The sequence below is a fragment of the Adiantum capillus-veneris genome, chromosome 19, assembly GCF_014529385.1.
Source record: "Adiantum capillus-veneris isolate H3 chromosome 19, ASM1452938v2, whole genome shotgun sequence".
NCBI classification, from domain to species: Eukaryota; Viridiplantae; Streptophyta; class Polypodiopsida; order Polypodiales; family Pteridaceae; genus Adiantum; species Adiantum capillus-veneris.
This window is the reverse complement of record NC_140949.1, coordinates 121119136-121136847: the sequence shown is the minus strand read 5'-3', so window position 1 is coordinate 121136847 and position 17712 is coordinate 121119136.

Sequence of the window (17712 nt, the reverse complement as noted above, 5' to 3'; positions counted from 1 at the left end):
TTTGTCTTGAATTCACTCTTGAACATAGATGCTTTTACAACAAATTCAAGCAATGACTACTTCGAAATTTTAAGTGCAACTCCTCGCAACGAAAACTTGCCTGAAGTTGTTTCAGATAGTGGGGGGGCTTGGATCATCAAGTAGTTTATTGTATTCTCCAAACCACCCATGCAAAAAGCTTAGTCCTAAAGCCAAATTAAAGAAAACTTTTCCAAGATCTGTACAAAAGGCCCTTAGGATTGCAAGAGTGATGGTTATAGTCAGAGGTTAGCTTTCTTTTGTGTTTCTTTTATATATGTGGTTTTGTTTTAAGAATGTTAACGTTTCCAATGTGTCATAGGGCGTCCTGCGTTTAGCTCTTCTGATACAGCCACTCCTTTTGGTGTTGTGAAACGTTCGTTGAGTTTAACACCTATTAAAGAAGAGTCTAGACCAATAGTTGACTCCTTTGGTTCTCAGTTGGCATTGAGTCAAAATCTACGCCTGAGCTTCTTATATCTGAACTCTCAGATGCTATAAATTATCGTTTTGTCTTTATTGGAAAGGTGCTTGCAAAGTATGGCACATATAAAATCCAAAAAGCAAACTACAATAGATTTTTAAAAGTGGATCTTGTGGACAAAGTTGCAAATCATACTATGCTAAAAATTACACAGATCAGTTTGTTAACACATTTGTGGTGGATGATTTTCTACGTATTGAGGGGCCTGTTTGTAAGGAACAAGAATCCTAATGATGGAGGCACTTGTCAGCTTGCTCTCTATGCTGATGCAACTACATCTATTGTGAAAGCTTCTTCCTTTGACTTTGTTCTTACTCTATTTCTTGAGCATAAGGTAAGAGATCTTGTTGCAGCATGGACTTCTGTACTTGAAGACTGTGTGCCTACTGTAGCATTTATTGTTGTCAAAGTGGAGCATATGGCCAAAAGTGATGGCAGTAGTGGCACTCGGCTTATTGTCGTTGATGGTTCTGCCAATGTTGATAGAGCAACGGTAAGCTTCTTTATGCAGCTTTGAACCCACTCATTAGTGTTCTTACTCTTTGTTGTTGCTATAGCTTTTGTTTGTGCCTTCGCGAAAGGCTGTTTTTTACCATATTTCCAATGAAGTCAAAGAGAATGGATTCTATGATTGTGTGGCTCACAATATAAATGTCTTCAAGCAATTTTCCAACACTCTATGTGTCGTGGATTATACTATTTTGCTACCTTTGCCTCACCAACTGAAGTCACTCTTCAAAGATATCCGTGCAAAGCAAATTGCCAACATGGGATTTGGAAAGACAATGAGTCCTTTATAGTAAGTGGTTGAGGTTGCTTGTGCATTGTGTGATCTTTTTATGCTCCTTTTAGGTCTTTGGTTCTCTCGAGGTTGTCAACGTCAATAGCGTTGGGTTGGAGTATTTATGTAGAGTATGCAAATCTGCTCAAATCAGCAGTCAAAGCTCAAACCCTCATTGTTTTGCATGTAACAAAGCTATTGAAATCTTGAAAGTTCCCCCTCTTCAAGCAAAGTTGGTTTCCCGTGACGATAAAGGTATTCCAGTCACTTTGCATGGAAAGATTGGTGATCAAGTACTTCGACTGTCCTCTTCTTTCTTGCACATGTATGAAACTGATCTGGTGAGTTTGAAAGATTCCTTGGTGGGAATGAAGAGAGCTGGCCACTTCTCAATATATGCACAAGGTTATGTAACAAGCTTTAAAGCGAAATAAGAAGAGACAAGCCTAGTTTGCCTCTTTGCCAAGTACCTTTGGCTAGTGTGCCTTGCACTTGTCTAGCAAGATCATATTTTGCTACAATATCCTTTTGTATCTAGGCTTTATGGCAGTATCTCTTAGCGAGAAAACTACTTTTTGTATAAATGGCATGAACTCTACAATTGATTCAAGTTTTTGGAAGAAATCTTCTTGCAATCAAGATGTTTTAAGGGCATTGTTGTTTGTTTGTGGTGTATATATCTTTATCCACACACTAGAAGATATATTGGCCAAGCATATTGTTGCGAAAATTCATTCTCAAGACTCCAAGACCATAAGTGTGTGGCTGAAATTGTGGAATGATGAGCGTACTGGTTGTAATTTTGAGCACCAAAATCTTGAATCTTTAGTATATCAACACGCATGAGTACAAGAACTAATTATGTGATGCTATCAATCAATTTGATCACTCTAGCATGCCATGTGTTGGAGGTACAATGTATTGTTCATGTGTTCCAAGAACAAAATCATCAACATTCCTTCAATGCTAATCCTTGCGTTGCTTCTTCTTCCTCCTCTCGTGGCTTGTTGGTCTTTATTTGCCAAGGTGGTTTGTTTGTTTTTCCACAATCAACTTTGCTCAAGAAGCGTAGGAGTTGTTTTTGGCCTAAAGATCTTGTTGCTAGCTTACTTGATGTTGTAAGGGTTTTTCCAAATGAGACTGCATTGCATATAGCTTCTCAATTTTAATCACAAGTCTCTTCTTCTTACACTTTGAAACAAATTCAAAACAAAGTTTACTCTATATGGAAAATGTTGCATGAAGACAATGTTGTGCATCCATCATATAAGAGATCAAAGAAACCAAAATATGTGGAAGAAATACTAGACACTCCTTCATATCCATGTTTAAGTTGTGGAAGCCTTATGTTCCAAAAGAATTTGCATCATTGACTTTATTGGAAGCTTCTTTTCTTGAAACTTTGGTGGGATTGGAGATCTTTAGCACTACTCTACAGACAAAAGAGTATGTTTTTCTTGCACACAAAGCATAAAAACTCAAAGAAAGCCACTCTTTTGCATCTATCCACATTCTCTATTCAATTATAGTATTGCAAGCATCACATTATTAAATGGAATTGAGAAACGTTTTGTGTCACTTCGCATTCCTTTCACGCAAATTTAAGAGCTCAATCACAAAGGCCAATACGGGATGCGAGGGAGTATTGTTAATGTCATGGCTGACTTAACAAGCATTCAAGCAATCTTGCCACATTTTAGTAGTGAGCACGCTACAATCCTTGTGGAGATTAAGCGTAAGCTTGAGTATGCCCATGCATATCTTAGCGGTTGTGTTCATCCCTTTTATGTGCTCCAAGCATTGAAAGACTTGATTTGCACACCTTTGTACGTAGAGCACATAGCCTCCATTAATAAAGCTTGGGTTTCTAGTTTTCATATGAGTCCAGATGTAGTATTGTATGAAGAAGATGAGGTTGATGAGTTGGGGAATGAGTATTCAGACACCCTTGTCCATGGCATCTATTTTTCACAAGAAGTCATCGATCATAATGCACATGTACATAGTGTTGCACCTTGTAAAGGATTTACTCCTTTGAGCTTGTTTGATGATGCCGATTGTGAGGAATTATCATTCCCAGCTTTTTTCTTTGGGAAAAAAATAGCCTACACGCACCTTGTGAAGAAAAAATACTCGAAAGTGGTGCAATGGAATTTAAAAAGAAAGATAGGCCCTTCGCCTTGGATATTGAAAATTTGTTCTTCAAAGTGACGAAGATTATCATTGGCAAGGTGCTTGGCTCTATATGGGTGCATCTACGCAAGGGAAAATTGCAAGGTAGACAATTATTTGCAAAAGATGTTCAAAACAACACTAACATTGAGCAAATACTGTCATCCCAACTAGGATATCATGACTTTGAATCATTGCGAACGTCATCAGATTACAAAGCCAAACTCAAGTGCAATGTTTGCCATGATTCGACAAGTAGGCCAACCTACTTTTTTTTCACTCTATGATGTGCGGAGCAAAGATGGAAGCCATTGCACAAATGTCTTGCTATGCTCAATCCACAAATCAACAAATTTAACTTCCAAACTATTGCACAATTTATTCGTGCATTAGTGCAGGTGGATCCTATCACTACAGATCGATACTATATCCATAGATTCAAAGCTATCGAAGAAGTTGAAACGGAATTCAAAAATGGCCAAATCGTGGATTTTTTCTTTGTCATTGAATTTCAACATAGGGGAAACCAGCATGACCATGGATTAATTTGGATTGACAATTCTCCAAAGCTGGGGGTTTCTGATGATAAAGAAGTGATTGGTTTTGTTGATAAAGACATCTCAAGTGACAAAGATGAGTTGGGTGTTTGAGCTACAAAAAGTACAGATCCATTCCCACGAAGGACATGCAAAAAAATAAAGAAGCGTTGCCGTTTTGGATTTCCAAGACCACCTGCAAGGCAAACGACTATCCTGCGTCCGATACAACCAAGTGAAGAAAGGAAATCCATGCTTTTTGCACACAAGAAACAAATTGAAAGCTAACTTGCAGCTTTACCACATTGCCCTGAAATGAGTTTCGATGATTGGTTATCCTCTTTGAATATGGATGAAGAAATGTATATTGAGACACTCTCGATATCGCTCTCAGAACCCACACTTTTGCTCAGAACACGACCAAAAGATATATATACACAAACAATTTCAACTGAACATTGTGCACATTGTGGGATGGCAATGTTGATATTCAGTTCATTTCCAACCCTCATGGAGCTGCTGCATACTGCACATCATACATGACAAAAATAGATTCAACCACAAGCAAAGCAATTAACAAAATCCTTGACAAGTGCAAGAAAGAGAGTCTTCCTGCAATGGAACGTCTTAAGAAAATTGGAGGTGCCTTGATCAATGCTCAAGAAATCACAGCCCAACAAGCAGCATACATTTCACTATCTCTCCTATTGCACAGCACAAGCAGACAATTTATCTTCATCAATGCAGACTTCCAAACCCAAAGGACACTATTGCTAAAGAGAAAGACTTACTTGAAAACACTTCATTCTGATGACACATACATATTCTTTGATGACCTCGTGACGAAGTACACAAAGAGACCAACTAGCATAGGAAATCTTTGCTTGGCAGAGTATACAAGCAACTACATTATCTCACAAGGGACACACCGCAAGTGCAAGAAGCCCCGCATCATCAGATATACAAACTTCAGTAAAGAGGCCGACAGTGAGAGGCATTATCATCAACTATGTCTACTGTTTCTGCCAGTCATAGCTGATGAATATGTGTCCGATGCTTTGACAACAACTTGGAGAGAAAGATATTTTTAACATTGCTACAATTGCACAAAACATGAAATCTTCACAAAGCTAGAAATTAACAATCAAGAATCATCAACATCATACTCTATCTCCTCACAAGAAACACAACAAGAACAATTCACTTATGAGCTTGATCTTGACCTACCAAGTGCAAGGCATCATACCACTTAACTACCAACATCATCTAGACTCCTTGGTATGCCAAATGAAGAATATCACTCAATTGTCATGAGTTTGAATAGAGAGCAACGGCATCTTTATGATGATATCATGTAACAAGGGGGGCCGGAACAAAAAAAATCTTTACTTTGCATGAAATCAACCAAGGCCTAGTTTGGCACTACGCACCTTCGATAGAAGGCAACATTGAACTTCCAACAACATTGTTGATGGCGTATACAGGCAAAGCAGCGTTTAATCTTGGTGGCACAACAATCCACTCTGCATTGCACCTCCCATTGATGCTAAATGAGATGGTCCCTCTTTCCAATGATACTCTCAATGAACTATCCGAAGTATACACAAACCTCAAACTAGTTGTCTTTTGATGAGGCTTCCTTGATAGGCAACAGACTACTACGCATTATTGACACAAGACTCCGAGCTATAAAGCACAGACACAACGAACCCTTCGATGGTCTAAACATTATATTCTGTGGTGATGTTTGCCACAAGCAAGCCTTATTCGCGATTGATGGATATTCAGTGACACAAACAATACACTTGACATCCTCACACCATCACGCTGGAGCACACATGTCACATGTGCTGAGCTAACAACACCAATGCGGCAATCAAATGAACTATTTATAGGGATCTTAAATAGGATAAGAGTTGCTGAGCAAACAAAAATAGACTTGGCATTTATCAATGACACATTTGGAAACATTAACTTTGACATTTTTACAACACCTTATCTTTTCTTCACAAATTAACTAAAGTCCAAGCACAACCAAGCGGTCTTTGAGAACCTACAAGAAACACCATACATCATCAAGGCTCGTGACAAATTCCACAAAACATGCTCAAAAAACCTAGTCATTCCAAACAACCCTCAAGTAACTACTGGATTATCCTCCATCCTTGAACTAAAGCCAGGAATGATAGTCGAGCTTTGTGCTAGCAATATCAACGTATTGGATGGGTTGGTGAATGGTGTGGATGGAATCTTCCAGACAGCAAACAACAGAGCACAATCATCGATAGCTTGGATAGAGTTCTTCGATACCTCAATTGGGAGAAAACAAAGATCCTAGAATGCACACCTCTACCATGGAAACATAAACAAAAAATGGACACCAATACTTGAAGTCACGAAAGAATTCCAAGTAGGCAGAAACCCACTCAATCTAGTCTCAAGATCACCACTCCCAATACAGGCAGCAAGCGCACGCACAATCCATAGATCCCAAGGCTTGACAATGGCAACAGTGGCATTTGACCCTAGTGGGATCCAATCTCATAGCTTGGTCTACACAGCTCTGTCATGTATCAAAGACCCTGCAAATCTACATATTCTTAGCCCCATTCTCAAGAACCATATCAAAACTGATCCCATTGTCCTGAAAGAAATCATGTGCCTATGAACAGATGCTAAGTGGTCCTACTTGAATGAGCCCCTGGTTGCAATTAAACAAACCCACCACATTATTGCATCATTCAACGTCGTGTCAATCAACAAATACATTGACCACATCAAGAGCAATCCAAATTTCATGTCATACAGCATCTTGTGCTTCCAACAAACAAAACAAAACAAAAGTACAAACCTCCTCACACCAGACTTTGAGCATATTCAACATTATAATGGTTATGGTCTATCTATATTCCACCATCCAAGCATCCAATCCATAACCCAAAAAGCTATCTCAAGAGTGGGACTTGAAATAATAGACGCGACTTTCTCTTTCAGAAATCAATCTTCAACTCATATCCATGTCATAAATGTGTACAAGTCACCTAAGACACTAATAAACACACTTCTTTAAGAACTCCAACACTTGATACAAGACAGTGATAAAAAAAAAACTTGAGCAGCATACTAGGAGACTTCAACATTGATATCGAGACCACAAACACCCAATACCAACATTTGGAATCTCTACTTCATTCAAACAACTATCGACAACAAATCAAAGAAACAACAACCATCTATAATTCAATACTTGACCATATTTGGGTGAGAAGCCAACAACCTCACTACATTTGTGGCACAAGATTTTGCTTTTGGTCAGATCATTCAATCACATATATACTACTTCCAAAATAAACTCCATTAAATAGACCAAAGATCACCGGAGGGGACACCTCCCCTACCTTCCCACTTCCCTCTCCCCTCCCCCCCACCAGCCCACCAAAACAAAGAAAATCTAAATTCAACCCCTCCAACTACCTCCCTCAAGCCGTATTCCACTCATTCCACCATGTGTATCAAACACAAATTTTGTAATCTACTACCATTTTATCAATATAGTTTTTTTTTTTTTGCTTGATCTCAAATCTAAGCATGCGTATACAACAATTCTTTCGTCTTTGAAATCTTTGTCTTCGATACAGCTTTGACAAAAAGAACTAGGCCTCTTGATTTTATCGCTTTTTTAAATAGAGAGCTTCACAACTAGAAATTCAGCCTTGCCAAACCAGTTGCTACTGGATTCAATGGATTGCCACTTGCCTCTCTTTCTTGGTTAAGTTTTGCTTTGCATTTTTTATAAGCACAACAAATTCCTATGGCAGGCCTCATGATTTTATCACTTGTTTGTGTTGGGAGCAACTCGATTTTATTGGCACTGTCTTTTGGCAAAAAGGGAGGGTGTATGCCCAGGGAGTTTCAACCCTTGTACAACCCAACACCCTTCAAATTTTAGAAGTTACTTAGGTATGTTTTATTTTCTATCACCCAAGTGTGGTAGATTGGTTATGTCATTTCCCTCTTGAATAACAGGTTTTGAGTTCAACTCTCGTTGGATAGATTTTTGAGGTCTCTTGGGATAGTTTCCCACGACGTTAAAAATTCTCTTCTTCTTGTGTGTGTGTGTGTGTGTGTGTGTGTGTGTGTTCGAATAACAATATAACATATACATCAAAGATCCTTTCAAATTAAAAAAGACACTAGAAACTATGTCAATGAAAAGGTGGTATGTTCCCATTCATAGTACAGAACAGTCTTTATACACAAGTGCTGAAATCAAGAGCCACAAGATATAATAGTCCACCATCTTCAAGCCAAGGAACTTTGAAAACCATAGTTGAGAAGGTAACCCTCACCTGCACCCATGGAAACAACACAACATCTAGTTAGCATTGGTACCGTATGCAGGTGATGCATGGGTATCCCACATGTTATAGATGTCACCCAACTAAATTGCTTTCAAAGATAAATAATAAGAAAGGTCAAGCTAATCATATACTGAGAGATGAAATCATTCACAAGGGAAAAACCATATGAAGCCCCTTGTGCTTTACAAGCTCTCATGAGATAAAGTTCAGCAGAAGAAGCTATTCAAGTGCCTCTACCGGCATATGCATGAGGAATACTCACAACCATCAAATAGTTCAAACATTAGTCTATTTTAATGCCAAAAGTCACCTGAGAATGAGTTGGAGTAGCCAAATCCACAATAGCTTGCTTATCCTTGCCCTTTTCCATAGATCCGACACTTAACATACCCCTTTGTAGGTAAAATCCTCACAGTCCTAATATACTGACACTTCTCCCATACACACATCACCAATGCTAAGTGAGCATGTAAAGCTCACCTTTTTATAGGGTTTGGAGCAAGTTGCCACCTTCCTTCTTAGCCGTATGGCGGGCCCGACTTCAAGAGGGGGATGGTGTAGCAGCGTCGCCATGTAGAGAGAGAGAGAGAGAGAGAGAGAGAGAGAGAGAGAGAGAGAGAGAGAGAGAGAGAGAGAGCACTTAAGAGCGCAGTATCGCAGACTTTCCAGGAGGGAGCAACCTCGCTATTAAGCAGAAGACGACATCATTTACAGAGTTGGGTAGCTCGCCCATAACCCATTTAGTATGTAAGGGTTAGGTACCATTAAGGTACTACCTTACAAAAATTACATAGTGAATTTAAGCGAGTTATTCACTAAAGGTATCCCAAGCCAACAGTCCCAACAAAAATATACCAGGGAAATAACAACACGCTATAATTAGCCATATGTGTGTGTGTACGCGTGTACCAATACTAGTACCAGTATAGTCCAGTAGTACCAGTACCAGTACCAGTACCAGTATATAGACTACCAGGACAACTCCAGTATTACCAATACTAGTATAGCAGTATAGTAATATAACAATATCAGTACCAGTAGTGTATAGTGCCAATATCAGTACCAGTATAGTCTACTAGTACCAATAGTGTATAATGCCAGTATCAATAACCAGTACTAGTACCAGTACCATTATATTTAGTACCAGTACAACACCAGTATTGGTAATACTAGTATAGCAGTATTAGTACCAGTAGTAGTAGTACCAATACCAGTACTACCAGTACCAGTACCAGTATCAGTACTATGTGTGTGTGTGTGTATGTGTATGTGTACCCGCCCTATCCCAGTACAACACCGATACTTGAAATACTAGCATAGGAGTATCAGTATCATTAGTAGTAGTACCGCCATCGGTACCACCAGTACCAGTACCGGTATCAGTACCCTATGTGTGTGTGAGTGAGTGTACGTACGGAGGGATGCGTGCGCATCGGTGGTCAATATGTCAGCTTTGGCAACCGTACTAGGGTCTTCCTTGCTTTTTTTTAGCCATTAGCTTGAGAGAGCAGCAAGAGAGCCCGCATCAAATGAAGTGAATAGTGAGGTAGGGACAATAGACAATGCATGTAGGTGGCAGGAGCACAGATGATAGCTGACATCATGCAAGCAACGTGTTGCAAGCAACGTGTTGCAAACAACGATATGTGTGTGAAGGTAGGTGGGGAAGTGGCACCTCACTCTCATTGTGTCTCAGGTGGGGAATTGGAGCTCCCTCTGGTAATGGAGCGGATAGTCATGACAGTTCTCGCTTGAGAGCCATGGCTGACGATAAATTTCGAGCGCTCAGCTGAGCTGGCACTCGAAGTCCTCGTGCCATGGTGGAGTCCTCTCCACGTTGGCGACGTTCATTTTGAAATTTGTATAAATGTCGCAGTCGTCCTCCAAAACCCACGAAAAGTTGCCAAGCCAGTCGCAGTCGCAGTCGTCCTCCAGAACTGCTACGGGACTACGAGTTTACGAGGTTTTTTTTGGGGGGGGGGGTTTCCATTGTTTTTCTCCTTTTCCCCTTGCCCTCAACCCTCATTTTTGAAATAAAAAACAGCTCAATATTAAGCTGGGAGAAAAAACTTTTTTCCAAAACTTGGCAAACCTATAAATTGACAAAATTTGAAGGTTTTTACACCGAACAACACTATTTTTTCCAAAATTTTATAGGTTTTCTCATCTTCAAATATAAAATTTAGAGGTAAATTTCAAAATTTGTAGGTGGGATTACACTAAACCTAGGTTTGTTTCGAGCACTAGCTGGGACACATTTTTCCCGAACACTAACTCCCAAGGTTGAAGACTTGAAAACTCTCCATTAAAACGAAAATGAAGGTAAATTGAATAATTATAGATTTTTACATTTCTTGTAGGTTTTCTCAAATTAAAATCTAGAGAAAATTTTGAAAATGTGTAAGTGGGATTTTACTAAACCTAGGTTTGTTTTAAAGAGAGATTTCTGAGAGAAGCTTCGAGGTGGAGATTTTTGAACCTAGGAGGATACACAAAGGAGGTGATACAAAAGTGCAACAAAGCGGCATTGGCATTTTGGGGAGAGACTATCGGGTATTTCAAGTGCTCCATTACGCACTGGTCACCATGGCTCTCCAAGTTAGGAGGAGGAACCTTGAACTTCTTATAGAAAGAAGTTGTTAGAAAGGCAGATAACCAAGGGGTTCGTAGGTTGGAACTTGACACTTCGACCAATTTTTGCTAATCCAATCGGTATTTTCCCTCTTATCGTACAACTTATGAAGAGTTTCAAAAACTAGTTAAATGGCAAATGCTATGTGAACTATATTTAGACAAATTTTTGCTGATCCAAAAGGAATTTTTGGTAATCCTTAGCAAAAGCTTCGAATTTTGACTGAATTTCAAGTTTGCCCCCCCCCCCCCCCTCACTCTGTCTCGTCTGATGCTAAATAATCTATGACATACAGGCCGCAATCCATGAAAACTACCTCCTGGCGACTTGTAGGCTTTTCGGGGGTCGTACAAGGCAGGCCGCAAGATCAGTATTTTGAGCGCTGCAGTACAGTGCAACTTTTGAGAGAAATCGTGTGCGCTCCAGCCACGATGGCAAGTGTGCTGAGGTGGCACGAGCCCCCTCTTGCCATGCTGGAGGGAGCGCTCAAAATCTATCCTCAGCCCTCCATCTGCACCTTGCATCTGCTCGATCGCGATCATTGATGTGGTTTTAGTCCTATTTAGCTTTAGAAAGGCCTTGGAATCTTGGAATCTCCAGTTAAATTAATGTGGTTTTTTTCTTGGGAGCAGTATGAGTTGTGAAAACGTTGGGCCATGTTTTTATGGCTTGCAAAAAAGAATACACGAGGAGGAATGCCAAAGGCATGCTTTTGTTTAAGTTGTCCACTTTTGTTTTTCTTGAGAGCAGTATGTGTTGTACAGATGGGCCACCTTTTTTAACTTGTAGAAAGAAGACACGAGGAGGAACGCCAAAGGCATGCTTTTGTTAAAGTCGTCCACTTGGATGACCAAGGCTTGTTTGGCATGCAAACAAAAAGGCCCAAACTCCAACGACGATGTATCAAGTATTTCGTTACTGTAGGGTTGTGCAGACTTTACTACCACCGTTTGGAAGTTGGAACTTTGGACTCTTTGGAGTTTGGACTATGTAGGTGCATGCATGGACTCCCATGGTGGCAAGCCAAGGGTAGCTACAGTGTGTGTGATGAAGAGGAGGTGCATGCATGGAGGGTGGATAGTGGACACATGCACAACAAAAGTAGAAGTTAGGTAACATCTCCTCTCTCTCTCTCTCTCTCTCTCTCTCTCTCTCTCTCTCTATATATATATATATATATATATATATATATATATATATATATTCACCTTAGATCTGGTTGGCTTTTCTTTTTGTTGATTGCTCACTTCAAGATGACATCCTAGTGCCCACTATGTGAGGAGCCGGACTACTAAAACTAATCAAAAACCTACACAAGAAGGAGTAGCACTTGGCCAATCGAGCTAGCTACGCCAAGAATCCCAATTACTAAGCAACAAGAATCTTCCCAATCCAAGATGGTCAAGACATTAACTCTCTAGCATTGTCATTCTTCTACTCAAGCATAATTATGCATCTCAAGATTTTTGGTGAGTAAATGGCCATCTCTCAAAGAAATGAGCAAGAGAAGGTGAGGCTCACACTTTTACAACTTTGTGAGGAGTTTTTTTGAGATGTCAAGCTCAACATGTATGATTCTTGGATGACTACCATCGACAGTCATCATCACTGGTGCACCTTGGTGGATACATATATCTTTGCCAATGATACTACAATTGTACTACATTGAGTTAGTGTACCTGTCGGAGTGATGGCACACTTATCCTTCACCTCAGTCACTAGCGTTTTACACTAGACTGTTGTACTAGTTCCCTTTTTATGCTGTATTTTCCCTTATATTTTGTAGACCTCTTATCTTCAGTTAGTAAAGAAGAGGAAGTACATCCTTTTTTCCTCCATCTTTGTGTGTGTGTGCACGCGCGCACGCTTGTTCTTGCAAAAGCTCAAGCTCTCTCCTTCTCTATCTCTTGACACGGTATCAGATCTTGGTTGTGTCTGTTGAGGAGCTTGGAGCAGCAAGCAGGAATAGCCTAGGAAGCGACCTTGATATTCCCGAGAGCCATCGTCAAATGATCTCCGATGAGGTGATTCCTTTTGGAGAATGTACATCTCAAGGTTCTATATAGTCCTTGGATGGTCCTTTGGGCTGGAACTGTGCAGGCATATTTCCATTTCGGGTGCATTCTAATTCCCGTTTTGGACTTAGAGTGCGTTCATTATATGCAAAAACACTAAGGTTCAAGATTCTAAAAATCTAAATTTTGGAGGTGCAGAAAGCTTCGGTTCTCAGTTGCATTGTGCAAAGATACTGTTTGACACAGTGAAACATGTTGAGGCGGTCCGGGGCGGGCAACAAGAAGAGCGGCCTCTAAACACCCTTCGAGGCTCCCGTGCTGCTCAATTGGGGCTGGGGCAAGCACAATCAGAGACAACAACAACCCACAGCCAGAAACCAAACAAGAAAAGGGGCACCGCCTAGTTGTAGATGCGAACTAGGACGCACGTGATATCTTCTTGTACTCAAATTCACAAAGAGAGGGGAATGCAAGATAGCCACACACACACCAAACACAAACATTCACCACGCCAGAGAGAGGTAAAGAGCACAAATCAACTTGAGCAACTCAGTCTTAGCCTTAAAGACTAGATGCACACAAAGTTTGATGAGAAATAGAGAGACAACACAAAACTTGACCTTGTTGCCAATACACAAATTGTCTTAGGGTCACGGGAGCCCTCTCACCGAGCACCCTCTTACAATTTACCTTTTAGGCAAACAATTCAACAAGCCCTCAAACCATCAAGCATGAAAATGGCACAACAAACTTCATGGACAATATACCTTCAACCACCTGATTAGCCACTTATCAAGTCAATTTGGAGAGAAGAGTCGTAGTTGCAGCATACAATTGCACCCAAAACTATAAATCTTATTTATGCACAAGAGTAGGCTACAAGTGTGGTGAAGAGTATGGCATACACTCCACTCCTCTAGATCGCATAACTAACTTCAAGCTTCTCCATGCACCTATGTGTAATGATGGAATAGAGCACTCACGATGCACACACTCTACACAACTAGGCTTGAAGAGTGGTGTGTTATGTGTTGAGAATGGTGTGGTGTAGTGTGATCATGTGATGATTTACAAGGGAGAGAAGGGCTCTATTTATAGGTTTTAGAAGCCCCGATTTGGATAAGGCCTAATCAAGTTTATTTGAAGGAATAAAAGATTATGTATATTTTATTTTTTATTTTAATGAGGGTGGGTCTCTCTTGTCCTTTGAGTCACATGGATGTAGGCTCAAGGGAAGAGAATTTTTGAGGATGAAAGGAGAGAGGATTGAGTGAATAATTTGGGAGTGCCTACTCTAGTAGAGGGTGCATTTTACAATAAGGTTAGTGGTTAGTAATTATCACTAAAAAATATTTACAAAATCATTCACCAAATGGTGAGATGTATGATGAGAAAAGTTAGAGAAGGGATAAGCTTGTAAAACAAGGTTGAAGCTTGGAGAAGTTGACATTCACCTCTTTACAGCACCGGTAGAAGAAGCGATCAGCATGGCGAAGTAATGCGTGTCGATGAAGCTACGTTATCTCCAAACCTTGGAAAATTCATGATAAAAGCCTTCATTTGCAGAGGTTATCCTTGGATTTTTGCTGATTTTTTGAAGTTCTTTACAAAGTTGAAGAGAGTATGGTAATATGGACATATATGTAGAGAGAAAGAGGGACACCTAGGGTGTAGAAATGGAGGATGAAGGCTATGGAGGTGTGAGAGAAGTGGCAATGGTGAAGAGGGTGAATTAGGACATGGGAGTTGCAGGTTTGGGAGTGGGAAGGAGAGGGAGGAGTGTGTGTGAAAGAGGAAAATGATAAAGTGGAAGAGGGAGTGTGGCTGCATAGCATGGGCAAATTGGGGTCCACCAATAAAATCATAGCTCACAGCTCGTAGCTCAAAAAAATATGAAAAAATTTGAGGTGAAATTTCAGCTCACGAGCTATAACTTTTGTTTGTATCACCTTTTCAAATTCGGGGAGCATGTGATCTTTAAAAATTCAGCAAAACCGACTGTTTTTTCCACTTCACAAGGTCCTTGTGAGGTCCTTCTTTGGATGATTCTTTTGAATACCTCCAAGAGTGAGCTCCCCATGGTGCATGCATGCATGCCACATACCCTTGACCTTATTTGGTAGGTCTATAATTGAAGATATTGTTGAGATCATGATATAAGTGAATAGTACAACTAAGAAAATCAAATATTGAGGGGTCTAAAAAAATATGTACATGTCAAATATAAATAATATAGGTGGAAAAAATATAAAGGGGTCAAAATAAATCTCTCTCATTATAAATCTACCATAAAAAGATGAATATTTTTGGTGTTCTAATTTATGAGAGTAAAAGAGAATAGATGTAGGAAGGAAACATCACAATAGTGAAAAAATATACACATAAATAAAACTAGTTTTTTTGGGATTTTGTTGGGATGGAGTTACACCAAAAATAAGAGAAGCTTGCATGAAATTATTTTTATATGGAATAAAGAGTATGCAAAATGGTAAGAAAAAATATGGTAATGATGAGTCAATGTACATAGCATAAATAACACACACCTAGGTAGAAATATTTAAATAAATACCAAAATAATTATGAAAAATCCTTTTATTTAGGCCTTATATACCATGAAAAATTTACACACAAATGGACCATAATATACTTATATTTTTTATTTTTTTATTTTTTTGGCTCAACTAGCCTAGTGACTAGCTAATTTAGGGTTTTTAAGAAGATATGGGAAAAGTCCCATAACTCACACACACATATATACAGTGAAATGGTAGGGATAACCAAAATGTTTGAGTGATTTGATAGGGTGAGGTAGCTTACTATGGCAATTATGGAAAGCCGAGAAACGGTTATCAATGTGTATGTACGCAGATTGTGGTTACAGGTTGTAACTGACTATTTTTAGTAGACTGCTCAGAGACTTGGTGAAGGGGGTTAAAAACATGTCATCCAACAATGATGGGCTTAACCAAATTGTCAGTGAGAAGTTGGACAAGAACAACTTCCATACTTGAAAGTTAAGAATGACCAATTTTCTTATGAGTAAAGGTTATTGTGACTACATTTATGGAGAGCATGAGACAACAACACCATTACCTGAGGAAGGTGCGAGTGATGCGAAAGATGTTCAAAGATTGGAACCAGGGAGCTCAGAAGGTCATTTACAAGCTTTCTGTGAGTGTACAGGACACTATGATTGGGCATATACAAGATGCTCATACCCCTAAGGAGGCTTGGGACACTTTACTGTCATTGGATGTGACCGACGCAAAGGCAAGGAAGCTATAGTTGAAGACTGAGCTGAATACTATGCATAAGAAAAACCTGTCCATCAATGACAATTCACTGAAGATAAAGAACACATGTGAGTCACTTGCATTGATTGGTGTTACAGTCGATGATGATGATAAAGTAGAAGTTTGTCTACGAGGTTTGGGTCGAGAATACAACCATTTTAAAAATGGCATCCATCTTCAAGAGAACATTCCCTCATTTACAAATTTGGTGTCCTTATTGATTGTGGAAGAGAAGAAACTAGAGTAAGACTCCTCTACGCAGGGTGAAAACAATTCTGAATAGGTCCTTTTCAACAACAGAGGAAGAGGAAGAGGACACGGTATAGGTCATGGACGAGGTTGAGGAAGAGGCAACTACCAAGAACAAGGGTAGAATAATAATTAGGGTCAAAAACAAGTTGTTGAGGAAACTTTCTAGGCAAGGGGATTCCAAGAGGTTGTGGAAATGTGCAATGCAATAGTACAGGTCAACAGGGAAATATAGTATTTTGGGGTTGTGGAAGACAGGGTCACTTTGAACGTGACTATCCAGACATGAGGCAGCAAAATAATTATGCAACCAAACAGATGGGAGGTCTTACCACTTTTATATGGTGGTAGTGTGTACAACCCATACAATCACGACATAGTAGTAACTGACATCAAGAACCCAAAAAAAGGCTTTTGACAATGAGGTTGACAATAGACAAAACCATAATAAACCTATGACATTGAACATGGATAACAACTTTTAAACTTTGCATGTGTTGATTGACAAGCTCATTGTAGCAAACCTTCAATTTCGGTGCACTTCATCCAAAGAAACATGTGTCACAATATCAAGGAAACTATCTCTGTTTGTATCTTTTGAGAAATATTATATTTGTTGATTGAGCACTTGTAATAATTCACTATTAATTACATAAGCAAGAGATGTGCTTGTTGTCCTGCCATAGGCTTTCATGAGCTTAGACCAAATATCCGTTAAAAAACTAAAGGTATTTACTATTGGATCAATCTCTGCTATTATCACCTCTTGGCGAACCCCTTTGAAGCCGTTAAGCACAAGAAAAATGGCCGTCAGATGGCTTTTGAAAAACTTGAATCCCATTTGGGATGCTCACTTTGTGATCGATGAAGTTCAGTTCTGCAGCTTTTTGAGATGCCTGCAAAATTACCAATGAGCTCAACCAAAAACTATGTCAGATTGCAACACAAAATTGCCTACTCATAGAGCCTTTTGAAATGCTGAAAAACTGTCGACCTTGGTTGTGATGGACCTGGGATAGCTTTTTGATATGATGCAAAAACAAGCACCTCCACCGGCGACTAGTTGACCAAGTATACACAGTGTTTTGAAAAGCTATGTTGTTGTAGTACTCCCCAAAATTGCTTAGCAACATTGCATGTGCACATTTAGGTAGTGTTTTGAGATGCTAGT